Below are 11,882 nucleotides of genomic sequence, written 5' to 3' on the forward strand. Positions count from 1 at the left end.
TCTTATGTTCAATGAAATATGTGTGATCTACTGGAAGTATGAATAACAGCTTGAACATACTGAATATGCAATAGTACACTAGAGTTCCACTTATAATAGAGACTTCCAAGACTGATTTTTTTTTGCTTTGATGTACTATAATCTTGAATTGGTAATCAGTTTTCTGGCAATTCTATTAAAAACTACTCAGAATGGTTCCCGAATGGTTTACAAACTATTAAAAAGAGGTTTGGTTTAAAAATTACATGTGTCATTGCCTACTTAATTTTCATTCTTAAAACCAATTTCCCAGCAACAGAAAGATGCAAGAATTCTTATAATCAGATGCAGTGAGATTTTAATTCTCGTCAACTATAGCAGTATACTTAAAGCAAAGATTCACTGCTTCCCTCCATGAAAAGATTCAATATATGAGCCCATGAACTGCAACAGAGAAAAATATTTAGATAGAGAATGGAGAAAATGATGGAGAGCCATCCCAACATTACACAGGGCAGATGCAGGCTGCAACCGTGGCAATGATGGCACACAGACTAATGTTTTAGGCCTACATGTTTTTCTAAAATACTCAACAGCAACAAGATTTTGGACTAGATTCTCCACAACTTGTAATTGCATTGACTACATTGGAGTGGAGAAGGAGACACAATGTATTTTTCATAAACTGCTGAATTATTGAGGAGAAACAAGAAGCTGCCAGAGCATTAGGATCCTCTCGGAACGAAGGGTGTAAATGTTCAAAATTACGTCTTCCATCTGAACCAATGCATATATGATTGATGAGAAGGCATAATTGTTTCATTTTGTATTTTGTAAAATTTTACATTAGAATGCCAGAATTTCATACTATTTTGACCATCATTTTAAATTCACCTGTGATCTTCGTATTTCTCTAAAGATCACACATAGTTGCAATCTAAAACAAATAAGCACACAAATAAATCAAAAATCAGGCAGCTCATGGGGTTTTAGGAAGCTTTACAATATGCAAAAGCTGCTGAAAGTGTTTGTGAATATGACATCTTTGGCTATAAAATGTGCTTGTTAAATGACAGCTACCCATATAATAAAAGCATGTAATAAAATGAGTTTTCTCAGACAGCTATGATAAAGGAATGAAAAAAAAAAAAAAAAACAAATCAGATGAGTGCATCTCTGCAAACCAAAGTAACACTTCCAAAGGATAATGCAAACATGCGTAGTAGGAACATTAATATAATTCTAGCACATGTGAAATTGCTAAAGTGATACTGGATGCTCTATATGAACTTGCGTAATATGAATATTTTTCTTTGTTATCATATATAAAATGTTCACCTGAACTTTCAAATTATACTCCTTAAACTGGGATTCAGACAAATGTCTCATATTGAGGAGAGGAATGAACTCAACACTTAACAAGAAGCACCCTCTGAAGCATTGCTTTCAGTAGAACATCAAGACTTCTTTACATTTGAATACTTTCTTGAATTAAGATTAAGTTACAAAACACAAGTAGCATCTTATTTCTTCAAATTTATCATTTGCTGACCATAAAGCCTTGCTATTATGAGTTGTTGATTGTTTTAGGTAATTTTTATTGTTGGCTTTGTTTTTCAACAAAGTGTTTGAGTGTTAAAATAACAGTAAACAGGCAACTGGGCAAGAAAACACTAATGCAATAAGATGACTAAAGTGTCACTTTGCCCCAGTATTCTTGTCTACAAAACCACTATATTTCCAGAAGAAAATGAAGCCTTCAAAGATGTCTATCAGCCAACTGTCAGTGGGAATATCACGGAGAATATGAGCATAAGCTGATCTATTTGAATGTGCTAGTGTGCCTCAACAGTGTCATGGTCTTCATTGTCCTTTATTTATATGACTGCTTTGAAATGAAAACACCTACTGTTTTGTCCGCTTTTGTTTTGAAATGTCAACTTATTTCCTCCTCAAAGTCCCACTTATTCCCTTGCTACCTTGCCCAAAGTCAGCAAAGCCTTGTTTTTAAGAGAAGCCTGGTTGTATATCATCACTGAGGAGAATTATTAATCAGCAATGATTCTTCCTGAAAATAAGGACCCTACCATATGGGCTTTGGGTAATGCAAGATACACTGTGCTAGGTTATTCGTTTCTTGGGTGTTACTAGCAGGGCCCTGAAGAACTACAGAAGCTTTGAGGACTGATGAGCTAGTTAGTTCCTTGAATGTATCTCATCAGACAGACCTGCAGACCCACACATGGGTACTGCTAGACTAAACCTCTCCTCAGGGTTAGGTGATTGGCTCTTCCCCAGAGACTCTGGTGCTTTGTAACACTAAAGCCAAATGAAATCCTCTTCAGTGCCATCAAGAGCTCACCTACAGTTTCTGGACTTAACACACTGAGCAAGTGAGTGGGAAATCTGACCTTAATAAGGGACAAGAGTGAATGCACAAGAGCACATCAATAAGAAGACACTGGTAAAACAGTGTGGTGCTTCACTGAAGGTGCTAAGCAAGGAAATAGCTTGAGAGTATTGTTCCTTTAACAAAATAAAATGACAGAATTGATTGATTCAGATCATATCTTATGCACTGGGTATTTTTTTTTTCATCATAAAGATCTAAAAAGCTAGATCCTGTCTGCAGTTAGACCAAAGGAATTCTTCAGATGGAAGACAGCTCCCACCTGGCCTAAAGCCAGCAGAAGCAGTAGCAAAATGAGGGTGGTTTCTAGGAAGTGAGTGAGGAGGAAGCAGTCTGGGGATGAGTGAGAAATCCTTCTTTTCTCCTAACCCATCCCTACAAAATCCAGTGTGTGCTGTCCGTTAGTTCAGTAAGTCAGTGCAGCTCTGAGGTTAGACTAGTGCCTGATCAATGAAACGCAACCCAGCTCACTAAGCATCCCCTGCTTCTCTCCCCTGTGGAATATGACACACTCAATGGAGATTTGAACCCTTGCTCAGTGCGCATATTTTAAGTATTGTGGAATAAGCAAATCCCCAATTAAAAAAAAAAAAAAAAACAAAAAAACAACAACAACAAAAAAAAAACAATTATGTGCAAGTTGAGTTCTATGTGAGGACACTGCAGCAATAAATGTAATTGTCTCAAATTGCATCAGTATTTGGTACAACTGTCCTCAGTGCATGAAAAAATATGCTCAAAGTTAATATCACTAAGTTAAACAATCATGAATAAAATATTTTTATGTAAGTGGGCAGATGAAAATATTATTTTCCAATTGCTCTGTACTAAGACTGATGACTTTTACAAGAAAGTACAATAGTAGTTAACACCCAGGACATAATACAAATACCTACCTATGCCATCAATTTACAACATGTGATCTCTGTGCCATAGGTGCCAGGTTCCTAATCAGTTTAAAAAATTAGTACAGCATATTCTGCATATTGGACTTAGGAAGCTTTATTAATCATTACATGGCAAAATGAAGTACTTCAATTTAAAACATTTGAAAAATAAAGGCAAGATTCATATTCACTAACCTAGGAATCCAATACACTGGTATCCAAGGCTGGTTTGTCATCCCAGTCTTCCTTCATTACAAATGGGAAGAAATGCACCTCCTGCAGAGGGCAATTAATTTCCTTCAAGACAGGTCACATGAATCACCCACCCTACGAAGTTACCAAGTTCCTTCTAAAAGCTATAAAGACTTGCTGTGAGTCACCGGTCTGACGTTAAGGTGTCTAGATTAATTCAAAGACAAGAAGTTACTGCCTTTTGAATGTCAGTTCTGTAGCTAAGAGGCTTAAGGTAAATTAGACAACTGTTCTGTAGGCAACTTGTTTTTTGTTTTACTCATGGCCAGAATTCCTTCTGTAGGATATCTGCTAGACAGTCAAAGCCACCATAGGCAAAGCATATGTTTTTGAAACTGATAATGTTGCAGGTACAATTGTACTATAGAACACACCAAATTTGAAAAACAAACCCACCATGCCAGCATAAACAAGTTCAAGGGTTTGACCGCATCTCTAATCACTTTAAGTGATTACCATCAAAAAATAAAGGCAAACATCTCTCCCAATCTAAAACAAATGTTGTCAGTATAAGCAAAACACAAATTGTATATTTTAGTTATTTTCCAGTGGAAGATAGGCATGATGTATGTAGCAGTGCTGAAGCATAGCAGATGGATTTATTTTGAAGTGTTTTGATAATACAGAACATTTCCACATGAACAGATATTAAAACAACTATGTCATGACTGAAAGATAATTTCTGTTGTAATTATGCATTCAGTAGACTAAGGTACATTGTGGAGATGGCAATGCTGAGAGTATCTGAAGAGAATTTGTGCTTGCTTTCACTTGCTCCGCAGATGCAGCATGCTCTCTCCGGAAGAGAGACATCTTGCATTTGCAGGAGGCAGGATGTGAGCGCCCAGAACGGTGTGTTCTTCTTTTACAAGGGTCCAGTTGACACTCCCGTTTCCTTTGGCACAGCTACAAGCTGTATTTCAGCTACCCAATCCAATTACAAACTCCTAAAAATTCTGAGAACAGGCAACAGGTTATTTGAATTATGTTGTAGTCATCTAGTTATTGTTACGATGTCTGCATCAGTACCATGAAGATCAATAAGACCCTGAGATACCATGGAAGAAAATGGACATCTATTTTCTGTCCCTTCTGAGTATGTTTATTATTTTATACCACTACAGTGATATTCATCTTGCCTTACTTTAGCTATATGAACAACAATCAGTAACAATAAATACCTGATTCCTCCCTCTCTATGTCAGGTGTATGAATTAGATGGATTAGTTTGTCCACTAGAGGTTTCTGTCTCTCTCCAGTGATTATAGAAGGAACATAGATGGTTGGTTTACAACTGGCAATCAAATTTGTGGTGGCTAGGTGAAAAAAAACCTGAACTTTGGAGCAAAACTCCACTTTTAAATAAATATCTATTGTTCTATTTTTTTATAATGGAAATTAAAGTAGAAAATCAATGCATGAAATGAAATATTGGCAAATTCAAACTAAATTTAAAGTATATCAAATTTTGAAAGAAAAAAAAAAAAAAAAACAACTAAATAGAGAAGACAAAGGAATTTTCACTGGGAGTAAATTTGGTGCTCTACCTTCTTAGTCCAGTACTCTCAGGTCTGATACCAAACTGCTAATCTGTTTAAGACATCTATATGCTAGGGAATATTACAGATTTCATGTTCAGAATAGAATCCTCTAGTATTTTTCCCCTGATTTAGGGCAACACAGAAAGAACACAGGTAAAAGCATGTCCATTTATCTAACGAACACAGGACAGCATTATTTTTCTAGGACTGCTAACCTCCTCTGAGGTGAGTGGGTACTTTGATTAAATGATGGTCAAAGTGAGAAATTTGAATTCTCTGTTGATCCCACATGGAGTCTACTGCAGGAAGATCCTTAGCAGCAGAACACCCACCACCTTTCATAAGGAGCAGCAAAGCTCTCAAGCCAGGCCAACTTCTCACCACGCACTTTGGGCTGGATCCAGAGTTGTATGAATGCTCCTCTCGTGTTTTACAACCTGGGTTAATAACCATCCCCACTACCTGGCCTTCACTAAGAAACTTGTTGGCTCTTTGGAAGCTGCTGCCTCTCTCTGACAGACATAAGAACCAGACACCTGAGCTGAAGTGACAAACATTTTAGGTAGTTATTGACAGTTTGCATAAGACTATATGTTTTGAAGAATCTTGTGTAAGGAAACTGGATTGCAGAGGCAGCAGCTGGCAAACTCCCAGAAGTGCACATCCAACAGGAAGTTGCGAGTTCATGCTATTTACAGATTGTTTTGAAGTTAGCACAGCAACTTGGAGCATGTGCATGTGGATGCATGTTTTGGTTTGGTTTTCTTTTTTTTTTTGGTGCATTTTAGCCTGATTATAGCAACCATTTGTCCTGGATCTACCGACCTCTGTGCTTATTTAACCCTTATGCTGTAATACCACAGCCTGCTCTGCACAGCTGGGATTCAGCTAATCTAGTTTAAGAAGGAAGGTTCCTTCTCTTGGGTCTTGCTGCACAGTTAGCGAAGAGAGACAAGCACCTCTGGAGAATGCTTGTTCTCCTATAAATGAGATAACAAAATACAGCAGATGGTTCACTCTCTGCTTCTGTCTGTTTCCAGGAAAGGAAGAGAGATGGTACAGGTTCACCTCAATAGCGGACAAATAGGTATCTCCTGTCAGTTCAGGGTATCAGATGTAGCCACAAAAGGCTAGATGGTAAGCTATAAGACCTATAGGAGATTGGTGTCCTCCTAGAGTGGCAGTTGTAAGCCAGCTGAACTGCACTTCACATGACTAGCTGCAATGAGGACACGAGGATCCTAGTATCTGTTTTTCCAGTCTGGTCTTAGGTGTGAATGCAGGTAGCTTAAGCTTTATGATTCTCTGAGCTAAGGAATGATGCATTTTTGGTCCTTAAAACTGGTATCAGAAAGAATCACCTAAAAAAAAATAAAAATAATCTTGTGACCATGGAAAACCAGCATGTGCTAAGCTAGGACTGGAAGAACTTAGGGACACCACCCCAGGGCTTGGCTGCTCACTGACTGTCCATGCACCAGTGGTGGGGTGGGGGCCTTTGCCTCCTAGGGAAAGGCTGCTTGCTCCTCAGGAGTTTTCAATGATATGTGGAAAGCATCTCCAGAATAATCCTGTAACTTCTATCTCAGGAAAGCCCAGTGAAAAATCTTTATCCATCTACTGTTCCCTTCTTTACCCATTGCATAATATACCAGGTAATATTATTATCATAATATTCAGATGGTTCATCTGACATGCACAGGTATGTGAGAAGCTTTTCAGATGTGTCTACTGAGCTCAGTGCTCAGTGACCAAGCAATTGCAGAAGTTGTCATAGACTTAGGTTATGTTTGACTGGTTCATACTCTTAGACATATGTAAAATTCACTCAAATTTAAGGAAGCTTTCCTGTCCCACTTCAGCCCACATTCGCTGAAAAATAGCTTAGCTGTAAAAAAAAAAAAAAAAAAAAGGTAATTTTTATCCAAGGTTCTTTTCAGTTTTTGTCTCACACCAGTCTCTATCTAAATTAGAAATAAGTGGTTGTAGAAGAGCAGAAGAAGTACTTAAGGAATTTAAACCAAAACAGAAGTTTGAAGGGAGACAAGAAAACAACGCACAACTCTAAGAAAAACCTGCTATAATGAATAATTTTATTTGTTGCTTTTGTCTGTGTTGCACAGTAAAACCCTTTAATTGTTTTGAAAACTTTATGTGCAGAGCAATTATGTCTTATTCCCAGGTATTCTCCTTTCATCAGTTTAAAATTCTGTTTGACTGAAAGCTAATACACCTATGAAGGATTCCTGCGTGGCTATCTGTTACAAAAGATTTAATTTGCTCAGCCTTCCTCAGTGTTCACTATATAAAACTATAATAATTAATATGCATTTAGTCAGGTGAATTTGTTTTGCAACAACAAATCACAGTGGACATGAAGATGCTGGCACCATTGCTGCTGGTGTTAAACTAACATTATGCTACACTACTTAAAGTAGTGTTAGTTTAGTAAAGTAAGGGCAAGTCTGTCTTATCTTCCTCAATGTATTCAGGGCTTCTAAAACAGATGGTTTCTGGAATTTTGTTTGTTGTCACAAAACATGGCGATGGAAGGTTGATTTATAAACAAAGTTTTTTATCTTCAACCTGCTTTCAGTAATTTAAAATACTATATTTGATAAAGTAGCCAGAATACAACCCAAGAAATACTTAAATCTTAACAGAAAATGTAACAGTAAATCTGACACTCATAAAGACATTAAGTGTCTGAATAGAACAATTCTTCCTCTATTCTTGTCTGTTTTTTCTTGAAACAGGTTACAAAAGTTTTTCCTTCCTGATTCTATGTTGCCTTTCCATAAGACAAGCCATGGTGACTTAGTCATCATTTTCAGAAGGAATGTAGTCCCTTTCAGCACTGATTACAAGAATCACCAGTGGCAGACAGAGATGCTACATAGCATTTTCCCTGTTGATTTTGTCACCTCAATCCAATGAATCACATCCCAGAATAAGATGACAGATTAAACAGTGTACTGGCATGGAGACAGGTCTCAGGTGTTGAGAGGAACAGTCATGCTCATTTTTACTTGTCATTTAAGTGAGGCAATATACACACAAAGGTGAAAGCTAATCCCTTAATAGATTTCTCTACACGTGTCCACTTGGTGGGCTCTACACTCTGGCATAACGCAAATCCACTTTCACCAAGAGTGGAGCCACATTGCTTGAGACCCAATATTTTCAACATGCATACTCAAAAAGATAAGCAAAATCATACTAGATCTATAATGACCTTAACTGACTTAAATTTCAAATAGCAGTATTTGGCTCTAAATAAGATGAGATAAGAAGAAATGGAATTTCTTTCTGGAGCTATTTTAAGGGCAATGACTACTATATATAGAGGCAGAATAAGTGGCTGAAATTAAAAGACAGACATATTTTTGTTTTGCTGTTTCCAAATACGGTCTTATGTATTCTGAAGTCTGAACAACAGAAGAAAAATAAGAAAAATCATAGTAGAGAACCCCATCCTTCCTCAAGCAAAATTAAGGCTTTTCAGTATAGAAGGCAACACAAAAGGAAAACCAAACTGTGCCGTCAAGAGTTTCAGCTATTTTGATATTAAAGGACAACGCCTATTTCTAAGTCTTGCCTGAAAAGGGGGTGTACTCAGGTCTTCTGTAGGTCCAGAATTTCTGCTATTCTAAGACATTTATAATGCAGACTCACTCTGATGCCTGGCTTCTCTGACTGTACACAAAACTGTTGCTTATGTGAAGGTTAAATTATGGGAAAATCTGTATGTTTGCGTAGCTAACCTTGTTAAGCTATCTAGGTCTGGGCTTTGGAGAAAGTAATGTAAACACTGAAACGTGCTATGTCACTGCACTACAATTAAATTTGAAATTTCAATTAGATTGGATTTAAAGGTGCTGTGATGTTGCCATTTAGTTTACAGTGTAGGACTTACAATAAACTATTTCCCATTCTGTCTATACTACATCCTAAAGAAAATGTATATGTGCACTGATTTGTATAAAAAGAAGTATTTCTTTCTCAGATAAAACCAAGGTGCAATCTCTGGTTTTGTTTTGTTTTGTTTTTTTTGAGGAGTGCCCATTCTCTGGAAGGAAAAACACCGACTGGAAACTGGTCTTATTTACTTCCATGTAAAAGGTGTTTTAGCGTTGAAAGAGCCATCTCACAAGGCACGCTTAGAGAAATATAAATTTCGGTTGTCATGCTAACAGGAAATCACTCAACTGATTCCAGTAAAATGAGAGTGCATAAACGACGTTTTCTTGTAAAAACAGGAAAATACTAGACTAACGAGGCTGCAGGTTTTGCTGATTGCAGCGAATCCCACAGTTCTGCCCCTCTGTAGAGTGTAATTTTTCTGTCAGTGTTGAAGCCTCCAGAGCATCAGCTGCTCCTTTCCAGCAGGACTACGGCTTCTGTCCGCTCCCCGCAGCACTCGGGATCTTGCAAGTGCAAACCCAGCGCACGGACGAACCCCACCAGCCACTCCACGTACTCCACGAGCCGTCCCACGGCTCCTTTCACGGAGCTCTCCTCCCATCTGCCTGCCTTTCACCGTCCTCCATGTCCCCCCCTGCACCCCCCGGGAAGCTTCCAGGCGGGACGTGAACCTTCCCAGGAGGGTCCCTGCGGGCTGCACCGCCGGGGTGCCAGGTCCCCTCGGGGGGGGGGGGGGGGGGGGGGCAGCGGGGACACCCCAGCTGCAGCCGCCGGTACTGGAGCGTGACCCGCCTCGCTGCACCCCGCGACGGGTCGAGGGGTACCGCGGCGCGGCTCTCTCCCCCCCCCCCCCCCCCCCCCCCACTCTTGTATGCGGGGCCGAAAGCGGGGACAGCCCTTGTGCTTGACACGCGAAGTCCCGCTGTCGCGCCGCCGGGGTGCCCTCAGACCCGCAGGCCGTGGGTGCGGGGACAGGCCGGCGAGGCTCCCACCCGCGACCGCCGCCGCTTAATCCCTGAGCAGAGGGCAGGTGCGGAGCTCGGTCGCCTGCCCTCTCTCCCACGGCCGCTCTGCTGTCCTGCGGGTGTCACGTTTCACCCGGCCACCGAGGGATGCCGCCGCCCGCCGCGGCGGCGAGGAAAAAAACCCACGTTTATTCCGTACAGAAGAAAGAGAGGGATCGTAATGCTCCTCTGGACTGTGACCAAGGAGGTCCACAATGTCGCTCTATGCTTGTATCGGCGCAAAAGTTACCTCAGACCATCCTAGCGACCTTTTTTTTTTTTTTTTTTTTTTTTTTTTTAAGAGGGACAAAAAGGTAATCAAAGGTTCGGAAAGAAAATATTTCAAAGTCGACGAGAACTTACTTGGTTTAGGTGCACGCGTGGACAGCCGGCATCTTCCTCCAACAGTTGTAAGAGGTCACATTTTCCCTTGGAAGTAGTACCCTTTTACAAAGTAAATCCTTTTAAAAGGTGTTTGTTTTATTTCACTGGCTCTTGTCCATCTCAGACACTTTTCCCCATTTTTACTTTATTTTCTTCATGTTTGCCACACGTGCAGGCATTCCCGGCTACACGCCCACGAGTTAGCGGGTGTCCATCACCTCCAGCCGGGGCGACCGCGCCTGCCGCCGGGCTCCGGTGCAACAGATGTGAGGCAGATTCTCCCCCGGCTGCTTCGTGCGGCACCTCCTTGTTCCCTCGGGGAGCCTCATGCCGGCTGCAAAAAGTAACGGCTCCTTCCGACGAGACGGTTCCCTCCGGGGCGCAGGCTGCGCAGCATGAGGAAAGACAGCGAAATAAAAAAAAAAAAAAAAAAAAAAAAAAAAAAGAGCGCAGAGGGTAAAGCGCTGGGGTTTTCCGCCCTCGCCGCCGCACTCCCTCCTCGCCCGGCGGCAGGCTTTGCCCTCCGCCCGGCCCACCGCCCCCGCCCCCCCCCCCCCCCCCCAGCTCCGCGGCCGCGCCGCTCCCCCCTGCCCACCGCCCCCCTGCGCGCCGCGGCGGCACCGGCGCTGCCCGCCTGCGCCCCCCCGCGGCCGCGGCCGCGCACAGCGCCTCCACGCAGCGCTCCGCGGGACTCCGCGCACTGCCCCGGCTCGGCCTTCCCGCGGAGGGGTCTGGCTGGTCAGCGCTCACCCAGTGCCGTCCCGGGGAGAGGTGGGGAGGGGCTGGAAAGAGCCAGAAGGCGCCCACCGGGAGCTGCAGCAGGGCTCCGAGGTGAGGCGGCAGCAGGCACCGGCACGGCACCGCGGACACACCAAACCACCGGCGGGCGACTCCCGGGAAAGTTTGCTGCTGCATCCCTCTGCAGCTGGGAAAGACCCAAACCGCTCCGTGCAATCGTAGTAGCGGATCTGCGAGTCCACCCCCGCCGGGGTTTCTCCAGGTGCGCTTCGAGCCCGGAGCCGAGATTAGCTTTCTCGGTATCTCGGTAGCTTTCGCCACGCTCTTTCCGCGGGCGCGGAGAGGGCTCTGGCCGGGCCGCCGAGCCGGGGCTCGGGCTGGGCCGGTTCGAGGTGCGCCCCTCTCCAGCGGGGTACGTCCCTGCCCTTGTGCTTCCCCTGCCTCGCCCGCACCGGGAGAGGGTCGGGCTGGGATAGGTCGGCCTGGAAGTTAACGAGGGACTGTGCGGGACCGAGCTGCAGCCAGGATTCACCATCGAGGAGCGGAGGGAATGAAGCTAGGCACCATTTCCTCACTTTACTTTTCCTTTCCCTAAAAAATTATGACACAACTTCAGTGCATGAGATTAGAAATGGTAAGAAAAAGACTCAACGTGCAGAGTCAGAGATGCACGGCAAGGTAGCCAGGTCTTTTCATTTTTCTTTTTTTTTTTTTTTTTTTTTTTTAGACCCGTTTGGACTCGGCCCCGTGTTGGGGTCTGGAC

The 11,882-nt window shown here is 42.6% G+C and overlaps 1 protein-coding gene across 2 annotated transcripts in view; it reads right to left on the reverse strand.

Annotated features, from left to right (window-relative positions):
* Window positions 1-10,865, reverse strand: part of TRPC4 (transient receptor potential cation channel subfamily C member 4) — a 156,066-nt gene extending 145,201 nt beyond the window's left edge. For both annotated transcript variants that reach the window (XM_032982900.2, XM_032982901.2), the window contains exon 1: window positions 10,361-10,865. The gene's annotated coding sequence lies outside the window, so the exon portion shown is untranslated. The remainder of the gene's footprint in view (window positions 1-10,360) is intronic.
* Window positions 10,866-11,882: the final 1,017 nt, after the last annotated feature.

This window comes from Tyto alba, unplaced genomic scaffold (genome assembly GCF_018691265.1).
Source record: "Tyto alba isolate M040663 unplaced genomic scaffold, T.alba_DEE_v4.0 Super-Scaffold_2, whole genome shotgun sequence".
Taxonomy (NCBI): domain Eukaryota; kingdom Metazoa; phylum Chordata; class Aves; order Strigiformes; family Tytonidae; genus Tyto; species Tyto alba.